The sequence below is a fragment of the Gouania willdenowi genome, chromosome 11, assembly GCF_900634775.1.
Source record: "Gouania willdenowi chromosome 11, fGouWil2.1, whole genome shotgun sequence".
In the NCBI taxonomy this organism is placed as follows: Eukaryota; Metazoa; Chordata; class Actinopteri; order Blenniiformes; family Gobiesocidae; genus Gouania; species Gouania willdenowi.
In genome coordinates this window covers 24,065,359-24,080,085 of record NC_041054.1, presented here as the reverse complement: position 1 = coordinate 24,080,085, position 14,727 = coordinate 24,065,359, and the positions used below count along the sequence as shown (strand labels likewise).

The 14,727-nt window shown below is 36.6% G+C and overlaps 1 protein-coding gene across 2 annotated transcripts in view; it reads left to right on the top strand.

Moving 5' to 3' along the window:
- Window positions 1-14,727, top strand: part of khdrbs3 (KH domain containing, RNA binding, signal transduction associated 3) — a 217,158-nt gene that overhangs the window by 183,409 nt on the left and 19,022 nt on the right. The window lies entirely within an intron of this gene.

Genomic DNA, 14,727 nt, shown 5'->3' with positions numbered 1-14,727 from the left:
GAAGAGTGTGGAGAATAAACAGACCTTGACAACAGTCTGTTCATCTCAGGGGGCCGAATGAAGATAAGTTGTTTTCAGACGGGCTAGTCACAAATTGACTACTAGCCCTATGGTCCCGGTCATTCATATCCAATAATGTGGCATTTTCCTTGACACAAACTCTCCACTCCTTCTTAAAAGTTCAGTCGTTGGACTTGACTTGCGGCTTTCCAATAATGCTGCCACCATAATCTAAACTTGCGATAAATCAGGAAAATGCCAGTTCCAATCAGCAGTCTTTTTTTAGTCTGGTGGATGTCTTCCACATCCTCTGGACATACGGGCTCTCCCTTGCCCGACCTCCTTGTTGAGCAAATTTGAAAAATAGCGTTGAGAGACCAGCTGATCAATTCCATGATTTAAATTTAGCATTGGGATGCAGAGAAAGGCCGCTCCTGTGAAATTGTCCAAAGCAGGTCCCGAGCGCAAGCGCTGAGGCGTGTGTGTGTGTGTGTGTGTGTGTGTGTGTATGTGTGTGTGTGTGTGTGTGTGTGTGTGTGTGTGTGTTTGTGTGTGGTGTGTGTGTGTGTGTGTGCGTGTGTGTGTGTGTGTGCGTGTGGTGGAGCAAATATCTCCTCGACGCGGTGCAAGTTTGACCTGAAACTCAGTCAACAGGTTCCAAATACCCCAAGTGTGTGTATCTGTCATTTTGGAGTAATTTGGTCATTTCAAAATGTTTATTTTAATTTTAATTCACTTCTGGACGGCAGCTTTTGACCGCAGAGAGTGAGGGGGCGCTAGCACACCATATATTGAGAGACGACTTCCGGCATCCATCTTGATCACAGTTGAGTCGACATCCGGTATCCATTTTGATGGCGAAACAGATGAACGGTGATCAACTGCGACACACCTACACAAAAAAAATCTATCGGCATCCACGTTAATCAATCTTATTTTAGAGTCATTTGGTGTAGCAAAACGGTCAAATGAACGTTTATTTTATAATTACGGCTCCCTCGGTAAGAGCGCAGTGTTGAGTGCGCTACTTCTGGTTCCGGGTTCATGACGTCACTGTGTCGCAGTTTGGGTTAAAAAAAAAAAAGGTCACTATTAAAAAACGTTTTTGTACCTCTAAAAGTCATTTAAGTTAATATTTCATGGTTATTTAATATTATTCCCGTGATTCCAAACTTCCTTTAAATCTCGGGTCACAAACTCACTTCCTCCTTCATCTCCATGACTGTGGACGGAGGCTGTGCTGACAAACGTTCAGAGGAATGTAACGTTTGTGTGAGCGGAAGGGTCTACAACACGGCTCCACTATGACTATTGTTTCTGGACGTACTATTCTGGTAAGTAAACATGCATGTTTATCCGTGAACACAGCATTATAAACGCTCATATTTTCACCACATAAGCAAAACAAAAGCACGTGAGGCTTTTACTCCGGAGCAGAGCATCACGCGCTGGAGAAGTCAAGTCATTTATAGCGCACAGGGAGAAACTCCAGAAAAATCCGCAAAGTCCGTGTTAACATGCACATAGTTCTAATGTCGGCAGTTAAGAAAGCTAAGCTAAAGCTTATCACATGGTGCTCGAGGTAATACACCTAGATGCTGCATCCAAAGAAGGAGCGATAAATGATGTGACTACATATTAGTCTTTCTTATTGTTTTATCTTATAGTTACTGATATTATCATGTAATATTATCATTGCTATTACCGTATTTGATATTTATTATTGTATTATAGTTACTGGATTCTCATTATATTTTATTGCTATTATTATTACTATTACTACTTCTACTATTAATATTATTACTTTATTATTGTTATTGCTATTCTTATATTCTTATTTATTGTTTTATAGCCATTACTATTACTACTTTCACTATTAATAATAATAATAATAATAATAATAATAATAATAATAATAATAATAAAATATATCTCTATCTAATTGTACTACTACTGTATTGTTGTTATTGTTATTCTTATATTGTTCTTTTTTTTATTTTTTATCTTATAGTTACTGGTATTCTCATTGTATTATTATTATTATTGCTATTACCTTATTATTTTATGTTTATTATTGTTTTTGTTATTGTATTACAGTTACTGTATTCTCTTTGTTGTTTTGTTATTGCCATTATTATTATTATTATTATATAATTGTACTACTACTGTATTAATGTTATTGGCATTATTATAATGACCATTACATTTTTAAACTCCTTTTTAATTATTCATATTTTATATTATAGTTACTGGATTCTCATTATATTTTATTGCTATTATTATTACATTACTACTTCTACTATTAATATTATTACTTTATTATTGTTATTGCTATTCTTATATTCTTATTTATTGTTTTATAGCCATTACTATTACTACTTTCACTATTAATAATAATAATAATAATAATAATAATAATAATAATAATAATAATAAAATATATCTCTATCTAATTGTACTACTACTGTATTGTTGTTATTGTTATTCTTATATTGTTCTTTTTTTTATTATTTTTTTATCTTATAGTTACTGGTATTCTCATTGTATTATTATTATTATTGCTATTACCTTATTATTTTATGTTTATTATTGTTTTTGTTATTGTATTACAGTTACTGTATTCTCTTTGTTGTTTTGTTATTGCCATTATTATTATTATTATTATATAATTGTACTACTACTGTATTAATGTTATTGGCATTATTATAATGACCATTACATTTTTAAACTCCTTTTTAATTATTCATATTTTATATTATAGTTACTGGTATTCTCTTTGTATTATTAGCATTGCTATATTATCATCATATTACCATATCAATATTTAATTTTTTTTAAAATTGTTTTTTTATCGTATTATTGTTACTAGATTTTTATTATATTACTTTATTATTATTATTAGTAGTAGTAGTAGTAGTAGTAGTAGTAGTAGTAATAGTAGTAGTAGTAGTATTTTCACTAATACTATTATATTCGTATTATCATCTCAGAAAGAAACATCAATAATTTATGGAACCTATTTTGTACAGTATCCAGGTATTTATTGCACAGTCACACAGTTTGAATTATTATTTTGGCTAAAAAGTTACTGAATCAATTTCAAGTCACTGAATCATTTTGAATCGAATCGTTCTCAATTAACCAATATTGTCCTTGAATCGAATCAGAAACAACAAACGTGATTCATATCCAATTGTTGCTCAAAACAAATTGTTACACCTCTTCCAGACAGTGTTTCTCAGTCATGAATGTGTATGAATGAAGTAAAGGGATGCATCTCTTGACTAATCTTCAATCCTTGTCATCTAGTGCATGGTTGACACCTGGATTAAATCTAAGAAGAGTAATCTCTCTTTTATGCTTTCAACATCCACAACACACTGAAATTCACAAACCAATAAATCAGCTGGAACTGATTAGCAGAACTTGTAGCTTTTTAAAGAAGTAAAATAGCATTTAAAGCACAACAAAAACGAATCACTACAAATATTCAGAAACAATTTATTGAAAAAGTTAAGATTTATAACATACGAGACAAAATAAACTTTCAGTCACTGCGCGCACGGACAACAAAAAACAGCTTTTGAGAGTCAGTAAGCGGTACCAGACTGTGGAACAGTTTGTGTGTTGAAATAAAAAAAATGTCTGAATTTAAAGAAATGAAATGTTTCTTCTTATAACAAATGTGTGAAAGGGATTATTGAAACAAGACATGTAACTGCATCTTTTACATTGTTTAGAACAAGAGTCCAAATGGATTTGATTGAATTGAATTTAAATATTAATATTTTTTTCCAAGCAACCTGAGTAAAGTAAAAAATCGTCTATGTTTTATAACATTTATATATATATATATATATATATATATATATATATATATATATACATACATATATACTCAGTTGCCAAACACCCTACTTAGTCTGCTTAGTCTGGACAGTATGAGTTTGTACTGTTGTGAATGAAGAGCTTACTTGTTTTTCACATCTCAGAAATACTGATGAGAGTGGTCACTCTCGAAAACCAACCAAAGGTCAATGAGGCTGGAGGAGATACTTGTGTGAACAACGTCTTTAATTTTATTAGCAGCGGTTAAGGGGACCAGGTTTTGTGGTGACTTCGGTGTGATCAAACAAAACCTTTTTTAATAGTTGATACATCTGACACGTTTTCACCTTGCACATTTCTTTGCTTATTCTTTTTTTTATATATACTTATTATTTGCACTTACTCTAAAGGCCGTAAGTATCAATGATGGCAGTATGACAGTCTTGTATTCTAACAAGATCAACTGTAAAGTCGACAATATTTCACTATTTACAATGGATTAAAATTGAGTGTCATACAATCTTCTGTCCTAGTGTAGTGGTAATCAGAAAATAATGACATTAATGTGATTAGAAAAAACGTGACAAAGGTGAAATAACAAAAAATGCTTACCTGTAAATCAGTTCACTAAAACTTGTTTTAGAATCTGGAAATTACTAATAGTAATTTGAGCAATACAAACAGGAATTCATTTTTAAATTGGTATAATGGCTTTTTGGCAGCTATTAACTCACTGACTGCCATTGACGTCATTTCAAATCCAACCGTTCACTGCCATTGACATATATGTACGTCAATTACTTTTTTCAACAGCGGTTGCTAGGAGACAGTGCGGCGGAGCTATCCCATGAATATCAGACTTGTACTGTGATGTAGTAACCAACTGGTGCCATGTAGGTGGCAGCACTGCAACTTTGGATGAGAGATTAGCCGCAATAGGCATATATAGCCGAGAAGCGGTCAAGAATTGACGAGGGAGAAAATGGCGCAATGAGAGAAGAAGGTGATCACTCACGCAGCTCACACTCGAGCAGAGCATGCGTCAACCTAAGTCGACTTTTGAGAGTGTCGCTATCATTAGAGAAAACGATCAACGACCCGGGCCAATCAGTGAGACTCAGCATGTGGGGGAGGAGGATGAAATTGCAGGTGTGTGAGTTGTGGGGACTGAGGGGGGTGGGGACTTGGAGGTAGGCCAACATAATGTAAGGGTGCTGATAATAATAATAATTTTGCCATCAAAAGTTGGGTCTCAGTGTTTTTTTTTTTTTTTTTTTTAGGAGGAAAACAATGTTCAGATGTTTGAGGTGTCACTAAAGCACTAAAACTGTCCTCAAAGTCAGTTCTGTTTGACAGGTTTTTTTCACAAAAAACTGTTTTCTCAGCTTTTTGGTCAGAAACTGGCTTTTTGTGTGAAACCTAACTATATTCAACTGCTGATTACGGAAGAACGAAACAAGCTAGAAACAAAAAAAATGTACTGATGAAAGTAACCGGTCTATTCTTTCAGAATCTCAGAATTTACAAAGTCATAGTACAAAATATTCTGTGAGTCTTACAAGATCAGTCAAAATGCTCTAAAATGGCTGGCTGTGAGGGGGTATCTGTTCTGAAAATGGCTGGCAGCCAATGAGTTAAATGCATTTGGGATTAAGTTGGCCAGCTTTACTCCAAGTTTTAGTGTTCTGTCAAACTGCCTGTGAACTGCTCCCCTTACCACTTGTGTGCACACCTGCTTCCTTTAATGGGACTAACCTGTCACTGTGGTTGTAAACTGGGGCAATTGCTGCGTTTTCTTAGCAGCCTACAATGGAAAGAGGCTTTTCCTCTCAGTTGGGACTAAACTGTTATGAGCAAGACTCTTTACAAGTGTGGAATGATGGGTTTTATATACATTTTCTGTCGCTTGGACAGTGAATTCAAAAACACCCAGGACGCTTGATATTTACAATGGTGAGCATGGGTGCAAGATTTGACTGAAGTTCTTACTCATTTAAGCAGATTATTTGTAAAGTTTAGTATATTGTTTATTGTACAAGGACTGTTTTTTTGGGTATGATGCACTTGTTTTTATTAAAAAATTTACTAAGCTTTTTTCAAGTGCCAAACAAGAAAGAAAAAAAGAACTGGAAACTAATTTTGTTCAGTGTGTAATACAAATAGTAGGTTGAGATAAAATGGTTTAAAGCAGTTTATTCATTAGTAGACTAGAATGCTTAAAAATGCCTTGGTTTCAAAGGGTTTAAAAATAGCTAGCTTTATATTATATACTAGTGACAATCTGGTTTTGTTAGAAATGTGTGGTTTAAAAGAATAATAATTATATATGTATATTAGATTTTTTTCCTTTGTTAAATACTATATAAACATGTTAAATACTGTACTAAAATGTGGTTGTTAAAATGCATCTAAAATGCCAATAATTTTAAGTGTAAGTATACCCCCAAGTTTTTGCTGACCTAGAGAAGTTAAGACACGCCCAGTCACGATGCCATCCCGAACCGGCAAGATCAGCTGGGCCAGCAGCACCAATGGGAGCCAAAGAGGCCCATGCTATCTCTCCTAGAGACCTCAGAGATACCGCAATAAGAGTCCCCAGCCTCACTCCTCACCACAAATGCCCACCACTGTACCCCACTGCATGATGGCCCAACCATCTGCACAAGGGCAGAGGCAGCCCCCTGCCGCCCCCCCACCGGCCACCGGCCTATATTGTGAGCAAGGTTTGTTTTAAATTGGAGGGAATGGTAGGTGACCTGAGGGGGGAGAGACTGGTGCAAAGTATAGTTAAAAAACAGATTAGTTTGAAAACAAAGCAATTCGGAAAACAGCGTTTGACCTTTGCTTTTCATGTGGTGTGGTAAGACAGATGGATATCTATTGTCTCAGAATAGTGGGTGATTGGCAGGTCTCTGGGCTGACACACTTTGTTGATGGCAGAAAGCAAAGGAGAATTTTTCAGCATAAATGAGTCACAGAGGAATCTTTCTTGCTGATATTACTGTTACCTTATCTATATTCATCCAAGGACACTCTTTCTACAACACTCACAAGGTGCAGTTAAAAGACTAACGAAAGTGTGTTCATCTCTGTAACAAAAAAAAGAATGGCACAAAAGTGCTACAAGCTACACCCCGCTGCTGTAAAAAAAGTGGTCATTATGGTGGTGAAATGCTGAAACCTCAGAGCAATGTAGTGGCTATGAATGCCTCGGCAGAGAGATAAATTCAATAACTTATCTTTATTATACAGCTGTGATGTGGTCATCTAAGAATTCTGCAGCAGTCAGAGATCGAGAAACAGTATGAATACAGTAAAGGTTTTGGAAGGTGTACTATACACTATAGCTCAGGATACCGTTACGATATATTTTAAATGTACTAGTGTTAAACAGTCGTCATTTTCAGCATGTTTGTCACATTGCAATTTAGTCTTCTGTTATAGGCTTTTCCTATGCATTTCTGCATAGGAAAAGCACTGAAGCTAACTATTTTAAATAAAGTAGAAAACATAGTTTAGCTTTAATACTTAGGCTAACTTAATTAACTGTTGATTTAGCATTCTCTTGACAGAAAATTTCACGTGAATTATCATTTGATATAAACGCTATTATTTATAACATTAACACGTTTTCTGTTGTTGCTCAGTCTGTCAAGTTGATGAAGCTAATGCTCACTAGACATTATTGGAGCACAAAATCTATCAAGATAAATCTTCCCAGATCTAAAAGCATTCTAAGAAGCAACTTGTCTTCAGTTGTTGAGCTGTCTCAGTAACAATCAACCCAACTGACCTCTAACGTCTTTGTGATGACTTAAAATTATTGCTAAAGAAATGCTTTTTCATGGGTCAGGGATTTCCAGCAAAAGGGCTCCAACACATCAAATGTTATCTGTTGCCGTTGGCCCGTACCTAAGTGTCTCTGACCTATAGTTTTTGTTCAACTTGGAGAATCTATGTTTACGGCCTGTTGTGCTTGTGTATGTGATTACACAGCACCTACCTGCCAGTCTTGGTTTTTTTCAATCACAAATTTGTTGTCAGCGTGTTGTCTTAAGCTCCAGGGCAGACAGTCCACGGTTAATAATTAGAATATTTTATATATTTTTTTTCTCCTAGCTGTGTTTCACTTTCGCTTCGGATTATTATATACTGAAAATATAATATCTGGGGGGAGGGGGGTTAAATGCAGAGAACACATTTTGTACATGTATATTCTTTATTAAACCACAGTGTTTGTTTTACATGTGAGGTAGTTAGAGAGGGAGCAGATCACATTCTTATAGGGTAGGAGGAGCCAGGATTGTCAGTAGGAGGAATTTCCACCTTATGACGTATTATTTGGGGGAAAATCCGACTCGCCCTTTTGGAGCTGACATTTTACAAAATGTGGAATAACAATGGAGGGACGAAAACAGAACTTTTTCAACTTTGGCCCCCTGAATGAGGCTAAAGGGATGCATATCGCTGTAGCAAAACCATTTATAAAGTGCATTTTCATATTACTGCCCCTTAAGTGTGCAATGTGTAGGAAATAGGCCAAAAAAAAGAAGCTTTGTTACACACTATGCTTCTGCCAACTAGTCTTTACTGCTGCTTTGTATTGTCCTACTTGATAGCTTCAAATTCATCACAGGACTGGAAGAGTGATTGTGAGGGAAGAACACAAAGTCCACGAGGGACGTGTACTACATCATTCAGATGTAACTCTGCCATCTGCCTTCTTGTGCCGAGACATAGCAACATCAGTGCTTAAGATGAAGCATTTACTGAGATGACAGATGTGTTGGAGAGACGGTCCTTACCTGAGGAGTTACTGTACATGCTGGAATTAAAACACACATTCTGATAGGGGAGGTTTGCACAATGTTTCTCAAATGGGGGTACGTGTACCCTTAGGGGTACGCAATGGCACGACAGTAGGTACTTGAGAGAGACAGAGAAGGGAAAATTAACAAATGAAAACATTAAAAATATGGGGTTTTATAACATTTGTCTTTAGTTAAAAATGATAATAATACTAAATATTACCAGCAACTTACTTAACGATACATTTACTGTTTTATTCCACTCATTTACAAAATGAGATTCTTTCAAATGTGTGTTATCACTCATTCATTCATGCTCTATAGTTGATGTTTCTTAGAATTCTGAGCAAAATGTTGTTGTTGGATAAATGGGGGACTTGGATTCAAAAGTAAGAGAACTTGAGCCAAAAAAGTTTGGGAGCCACTGCTCTAGTCCATGATAGTGGGTTGAAACCAGCGCTGGATGGTGAAGTTGGATGTTTGATTACCTTGTTCAGGGTGATGGGCAGGGTTGGGGTCAACTACATTTTTCAATTACAATTACGTCTTTAATTCTCCATGTTCAATTACAATTCAATTATGATTACAGGAACCAACATTTTTTTCCAATTACAAATAAATTAAAATTTGAATTTTTCTACTGAAAATCAATTACAATTACGTTCTCAATTACAAAAGTTTGATTACATATTTACAAATTTTTATTTATATAGCGTTGTGATGATTGAATGTGCTTTTGTATGTGTGTAATGTGTTATTTTAGCATCTTTACATTATAGTGCAATGATTATAATATCTTATGTAAAAAGCCAACTAGGGACAACAGTTGGAATTTAGCAATAGCTGTAAACTCTTTGTACTAAACATCAGTTACATCCATAATTGTAATTAATTATTGATTACGCAATTGCAATTTTAATTGACACCACCCCTGGTGACAGGGTTAGCTGGTATTTATTGTGACCCAACTCAGATACAAGGCAGGGTACACACTGTAAGGGGCAACACACTCACAGAGAGACTAATCACATACTCGTTCCTATGGGCGGACTCTAATATATCTAACATATATATAAAATAAATAAAATAAAATATATATTGTATAAAAGTAACAGCCTTACTACTTTAAATGAAAAACAAAAAACAAAAAACATTCTATATTTTTGAAGCATCTTTTTTTTAATTTAGTTCTTGAGAAAAAAGCATGAATTGACAAAAATGATAATGTGTGAAAAATAGGTTGTATAGAATTGTTGACAAAATGACCAAGAGAAATTAGAGATGTCTTGCTATTTCTAATACGCTTTTTGCATTATATGCAGATGTTCCCCGGTAGAGTATTTAGTACCTTCCATCTCAAATGGGGGTACGCAATGGCACTACAGGGGGTACTTGAGAGAGAAAGAGTGGAAAATAACAAATGAAAGCATTACAAATATAGGGTTTCATAATATTTATTTCTAGTTAAAAAATGATTATCATAATAAAGATGGAAATTAGTCAGTCCTGGTCCCACACCAGGCGGGAAATGATGGAAAATTATAAAATCTTTAGAAGTAAATCTATTCAGGAGGCACCATGAGGGGACGCCTGAAATTTAAATGGGGTTGCCTGAAATTGTTTATATAAAAATGTGGTCACTATTCAAATAAGGTTGGGAACCACTGCACTAAACACAGTTTCATTCCACTTATTTACAAAATTTGATTTTTTATAATGTGAGTTGTCACTTCTTCAATCCATCGTTATGCTCTATACTTGTTTTTTCATAGAATTCTGAACAAAATGTTGCATGGGGGTTCTTGGATTCAGTAATAAGAGAAAGGGGGTACTTGAGCCAAAAACGAGAACCACTGTTCTTATCGTACAGTATATACCAGTAAACATCAATGAGCAGAGTGGAAACTATATATTTAAGAATGAAGAATTCAATAAAGTAAGGAAAAGAACTCAAGTGTAATGCTTGTTTGGAAATTCTATGTTGAAACTTCATCAGCTTAGATGAAAAGTCTTTCTAATTTTGGAATACGACAGGCTCACGTGGGTAATCCCCAGCCTTCCAATGCCTCACACCTCACAATATCTTTACGTGCGCCTCTGGGTTGTTGCAAATAGATTTTCTGTCAGACCTAAAATTGATGTTTACTTTGCCAGTGCCCTCCCTGCGACAATCCTAAATGTAATTATTTAGTCCCTTCTCAGCTCGCGTCTCAGGGTACACAACATTATGAGCCAAAACATGCATCCACTTGTCATGTGCCCGCCCCAATCTTCTCCCTCTTGTTTTGGTGTCGCCAATATTCCAGTGGCTTGACAGATGCACCTAAGCCTTGAAGCCTTGAGGGGGCAATTCAAAACCTCAGCGGCTAGTCCACTGCAGAACAGCATCCGTTTGCTTCTGCGGGCATGGCTTTGTTTGGAGTTGAATCATCAACTGTGTAAAATTTATGCTAAGCCTAACTTTAGGCACCAGCCTCTTTAGGGTGCTTTTTCACGTCTCATTGAGTCACTGTAGTGTTCAAAATAATGACTCCTTTTTGCCCCGAGTTTGTCCTGTTGCTCAACAATTACCAATCAGATTGTCAGCATTGCAGAGAGCTCAGAGGGAGCAGTTGGGTTTTATCAGAACTTTCTCATTGGTCTTCCACCAGGGTTCTACATTCCGTCAGAATCTCAGGAGATAATTTCTGAAAAATTTAGAATTTTGACACAGATTCGTCTCCACACAGGGATGCCCTGATTAAAATGTGTATGCTATAGCTCCTATCTTTTTGTTTGTTCTTTTTGTCTTTTGTTCTGTTTGTGATTTTTGCTCGGACCCCAGCCTCAAACTAACGTCTTCAATCTCCTAAAAACATGTTTTGTGAACTCAAGACTGAACTGTTCAAACATGTTGATTAAAGTTTAAAGCCCTTATGGCTTCAAGTCTGCACTCAACAGTTCCTCAGCTATTTCTCACCAAGATTACTATATAAAAACAGCTCCCACAAGAATTTTAGCAAAACATAAATAGATGAGTGCTTCAAATTGACTTTGACATATTGCTTTTCAGAACATTACAAATTTGTTCTCTGCAATTTAAAATGTATTTTTTTTGACGCTGGTTTTCACGGGAAATGAGTTGAACTTAGATTCTACCAATCTTTTCAGACTATTTTGTTATTGCAGGGAAATAGTAGATTTCCAAACAGCAACATACCTTTAAGATTTTTTTTTTTTTTTAAACCCCATTCATCCATCATCCATCTATCTTCTGCCACTTATCCATGGTCGGGTCGCAGGACTAGCATTCTTAGCAGTGAGGTCCAGACTTCCTGCTCCCCGGCCACTTTGTCCATTACTGCAGATGCTGCACCAATCCGACTGTCGACCTCCCCCTCCATCCTTACTTAGAGGCTACTGGGTTAGGACCTACCCGTGGGCAAGGCGTCAAGGGACCACATCGCTATGCAGTTGGCCGCCATGCCGCTAGAGGTTTTGTGGCTATATATCTTCCAGTCACAGTAAACAACATTTTAATGTTTTTTTAAGCCTCTTAAAATGCTATTTATTTCAGCATTATTAATATAAACATATGCAAAATGCAAGCAAAGTATAAAAGTCTATCGAGCTGTAGACTTTAACCATAATGTCTTGTCTGCTCCTCTAGCTGCCTTACACAGCATGTTGCTTATTGTTTTCTATTAATGAAACACACTGCAGGAACAGAGACGAGGCAGAGTAGCAGCAATAGCAGTTAACACACACCTTTTGTCTGTGATTTAAATCTGTGGCGGTGCTTCACCTGTGCTTCAGCCATGAAAGATAATAATACAACACTGGCACTTTTTTATTCATCTTGGTTCTCTCTTCGACTCATCCGTGAACTCTCGTATCGCTCCGCAAAAAGTTAAGACATTGTTGACTGGAAAGGCAATAACTCGGGTGAGGACTGGGCCAGTCAGAATTTTTGGGAGGTGCATGTCAAGTTACGGCGATTGGGTCTACGTCAACGTAGAGGGCTACATGTAGCTACGGCGTTGACCTGAAGCAATAGCATATATCAGGTACAATTACTCACAGTGGCCCTCATTTATCAACCTTGTGTGAAAAGAGGTCCAAATCTGAATGCACGTTTGGTCGTACGACAGAACCAATGTGCTGATTCATGAAACATTCATATTTCACTAGTCCAAGCGTACAAATTATCAAGTGTTCATAAATGCGGTGGCTGAATTTGATTGTCATTAACATGTTACGTCTTCATGTTTCGGAGGCCCTGCCCATTGAGGTCAAACAAGAAAAAAAACATTTACAAGATAAAAATCGGCATCCTCACATCAGAGGTGGAGCAAAACAAATATTTGCTTTCTGAATGTGTGAAATCTGGACTTAGGAGCGCATTTAAATGCTCTGTAAAAGACAATCAGCTACTAAGTAGATGAAGTCTGCCCCCCTGTGTGCGCTGCGAGCAACTTCACAACAGAGATCCTGGAAAGACGCATAGATATGACATTTATATAAGCCTCAGTCCTAACACTTCAGGCAATACACATCACATTAAAGTAAATTAACTATTGAAACCTTTAAAAAAGCCTTAAAAATGACTAAATGTTTTCCCTTCTGTTTTTATTATGCCGTCAACTATAATTCATCACATTACTGATTAAATACTAGAGCACATTCGTAAAAGTTTTAAGGTATACTTTACATTTTAAATCATGTCACAAGCTGCCTAGGTGCTCTATTTACCAATGCGATGTGGAAAAACTGATCAGGCTAAAATGATGCGACACTTTCTCTGGGCTAAACAGCAGCGTTCCCTCGGTCCAAGACAGATCAAAAGAAGCACTGCTTCCCATGTGCGTGTGTGCGTACATGGGTGAACCACACGCTCCTGCTCGGATGGTCTACCATCGGGGGTTATACGGTATTCCGTGGAAGGAAAACCAACAAAGTGGTGTCTGTAATAACGTGTCCTTTTTTTAAATGTGTTTTATTTTGTTTAATTTGTTTTAATAATCTATTTTGATCCGCTTAAATGACAGCTGGGGTTTGTTTAATATTTTATTTGCAGTCTCACTCACATGCTGCTGTGTTGTACCACCAATCCAAACACTCAGCTTTGCATACACGAGGTCAGAGCTGACATGAGATCTGATTGTAGGGTATATGGCTATACACACATCGTACGCTCAAATCTGAACGTACAAACGGTTGATAAATGAGGGTCGATGGTAGAAAACTAGATAGGGAGTTACTTTCTCAGTTTGTCACTCATCTAATGTGAGCTTAATCTTTTTGAGACTTATGATACTCTTCTAAGCAAACCATTTGACATATGTTTTGACCAAATGCATCAAAACCAATTTTCTAAGAAAGTAACTAAGTTAACAAGGTGAACTATCTCTTTCCACCAGACCTTAGCCTGGCTTCAAGATTGTGCCTTGAAGTGCTAATATTTAACAATAGCACAGGTATCATTGGTTTCCCTATTCGTGTCATTGCTGTCACCCCCTGCCCTTAGCAGTCAGCAGGTGTTCGTGCAATGCAATAGGAGTTTTCGGAGGTTGCTTTGAGCTTTCTAATCTGTAGAGCTGAGAGGCATTGCTGCCGCTCACTCTCTGACTGACAGGCAGGTGTAGAGGACACAGCTGTGATGGCTGCTGTCAGCTCAGTGGCAGCCTTATGATGAATTGCCCCTCTTGAATGATAGCGCTGTTACCAGGAGATACTGATGCAGGATTGTTCTGTCAGTATTTCCCCGGCAACTGCAAATAGATAGGTGAAATGAACCACAATACAAGTTACCTTTCCCATGTTTTTATTTTTCATTAAAGGTGCCACTTCTCATAGATTTCCATATGCAGTGATATGAAACTCCAACTTAGAGCAGAGATAGGGTGGAGAAAATAGCCTTCGAGAGCTGTCAATTATGTCTAACCTTTGATTGATTGAACACCTCCTGTTTATTTATAAGGATCCATATTCTTTTAAAAAGGTACAAATGAACAGCATACGATTACAAGTTGATGGCTATTGCTTGGATGTTTTGCACTAAAAGTGAGCTAAATCACAAATGCATTACATTTTCTCACTGCATTTTATTTTA